Here is a 2,951-nt window from a genome sequence, read left to right on the forward strand (position 1 = left end):
CATCCCGGCAGTGCACATCTCCCACAGTTTTCTGTTGTGTCTGACACTGGCTCAACAGTCTGAGCCCAAGAAAGAGCATCGGACAACTCAGCTTGGCTCACATACCTGGCCCCTGGTCCTGTGAGTTAAGGAGGGCAAGGATCTGTTTCCTTCAGCTTCAGTAATGGAATGTGGTCATCTGGAATTACTTGCCCACCACGATCACACACAGTCTGATGTGTGCATTTCAAAAGGAAACTTGCATGCTCTCAGGGCTGTCAAAACAAAAGAAATGCCAACCAGAACTGTGTTTTCAAATGGACCAGTTGAAATGTAGGAGAAAGGGATTGAGAGGTGAGGAAGAGAGGAAATAGGGAAGAGAGTAAAACAATGGGAGTAGTTAAAAGAGCAGGAACCATTCACTCAAGAAAAATTTTTTGGCAATAGGTTCGTCAACATACAAATCATCATGACTTTTTTTTTGTGTGTAACATGATCTTTAAAGCTCTCTGAAAGCTCAGAGTATGGAAAGCACGCATCTTGGTGATGTTAGAAGTATAGTGACCCTCTTTCACCACCAGAGGGTGCTTTCTGTATAAATAGTATGCTGTGGATTCTGGGGGTATTCCCAAACACCCACTGTTTGCAGAGTGCTTTCTTGTAACAATCATTCAAGAAATATTGAGTGCTATTGGAGATGAGAAATGTGAACTCAGAGGAGAGACAGCTAACCAACCTATATAGATAGGGAAGCCAAGGTTTCTTAATAACAGCTCTGGCTTGTGCACAAGGAACTGATAGAAATTCAAAGGGGAATTCAACTTAAGATAGAACCACAAAAGAGGTAGAGAGGCTTGAGAAGGCACAGTGCCTTCTAGGAATCACAAGTGGTGGGATGGGAATGGAAGAGAGGGAGCGTATTATAGGTAGAGGAAACAGAATAAACAAAGGTGTCCAAAATGTGTGGATAAGTTGTGTCAGGGACAGGGCAGGGGAACAGGCGGCTCCCAACACTAATCAGCAAAGCACTCTGAGGTTTGGTGCCCAGGAGAAATGTAAGTTACAAGAGGGTAGATTTTGGTAGCTGTCTGGGAGACAGCTGGGAAAAACCGTGCAAACTTGCTATACCCTCACCAGGAATTTTCACTCAACTGGTGAGTTCAGATAGCTCCCAACATTACACTACATATATAGAAGAATAAGAGAAAATGGATAGCCTACCGTACCGATGTATTCAATCTGCTTGTATATTATTCAGTGATTCTAGAAATTATTATCGTGTCCATATGGCATGTCAAATGTTGGGTTAGCACTTTAGATATCTTATCTCATTTAATCCCTAGTATAACATGAAGTAGCATGATGCCCATTTTACTGATGATGAAACTAAGAATCAGAGAAATTAAGTCTCTTGCCCAAGGTTTTCAGGATAGAAACTAAAGGGCCTTGGAGTTAATTTTCTATTAAATATGACCATGTCTTTATATCATGCAGGTCTCTGTTCAAATGTAATCTCAGAGAAGATGTTCCAAGTAGCCTCCTCACTCTGTGTCCAACAATTTTTGCCTTATTTTTCTTTGTAGTATGTACTATTACATTGTGTATATTTTGCTATTTGTATCTCCCACTAGACTATGATTCTTGTGTGAGCTCTTGGCTATATTACTTACTGTTTATTATAACACTATGCATAATACAGCCTGGCATGTAACTCTTAGCCTCTGTTCTATATAGTGCTTCTCATAGGTTAGGAAGATTTCATTTTTAAATGCCCTGATACCAAAGAGTGTGGGGCACAGAGGTTGTAAATGCAACGTACCAAATAATATGTGAACTGCTGGTCCATACTTCTTTAAAAGTAGAGTTTAATTTGCAGATAGTAAGATAAACCTTAAGTGTGTGTGTATTTTCACAGATGGTATATACTTGTGTAACCACTGCCCAGGTCAAGATACAGAACCTCTTTAGCCCTGAGGGAAGTCTCTTGTCTTATCTCCCAGTTGATATCCTATCTCCCAGAAGTAAGTTTTCTTTTTTTTAAATGTTTTTATTTATTTATTATTGAGACAGAGAGAAACAGAGCATGAGCGGGGGAGGGTCAGAGATAGGAGACACAGAATCCGAAGCAGGCTCCAGGCTCTGAACTGTCAGCACAGAGCCCGACACAGGGCTCAAACCCACAAACAGCCAACCAAGCACCCCTAACTTTTCTGATTCCTGTCACATAAATTAGTTTGCTGGGTCTTGAGCTTTATATGAATGTAATCTGTAGTTTGTACTTTGGCATTTTTCACCTTTTGGATAATATTTTGGAGATGTATCTATGTTGTGTATTTCAGTCGTTTATTTTGTTGTTGTTGTTGTTGTTGTTATGTCACATTCAATTTTATGAATACAAAAACATTGTTTATTTACTTAACTTTTATTTAATAATAGTTTATTGTCAAATTGGTTTCCATATAACACCCAGTGCTCTTCCCTACAAGTGCCTCCCCCCTTCATGACCATCACCCCCTTCTCTCCTTCCCCTTCCCCTTCAACCTTGGTTCATTTTGAGTATTCAATAGTGTCTCATGATTTGTGTGTCTCTCTCTCCCCAACCCTCACTCTTCCCTTCCCTATGGTCCTCTGTTAGGTTTCTCTTATTAGACCTATGAGTGCAAACATATGGTATCTGTCCTCTGCCTGACTTATTTCACTTAGCATGACACCATGCTATGGTCCATCCACGTTGCTACAAATGGCCATATTTCATTCTTTCTCATTGCATGTAGTACTCCATTGTATATACATACCACATCTTCTTGATCCATTCATCAGGTGATGGATATTTAGGCTCTTTCCATAATTTGGCTATTGTAGAAAGTGCCACTATGAACACTGAGATACATGTGCTCCTATGAATCATCACTTCTGTATCCCCTGGGTAAATCCCTAGCAGGGCTATTGTTGGGTCATAGGGGAGTTCTATC

Source organism: Suricata suricatta, chromosome 11 (assembly GCF_006229205.1).
Source record: "Suricata suricatta isolate VVHF042 chromosome 11, meerkat_22Aug2017_6uvM2_HiC, whole genome shotgun sequence".
NCBI classification, from domain to species: domain Eukaryota; kingdom Metazoa; phylum Chordata; class Mammalia; order Carnivora; family Herpestidae; genus Suricata; species Suricata suricatta.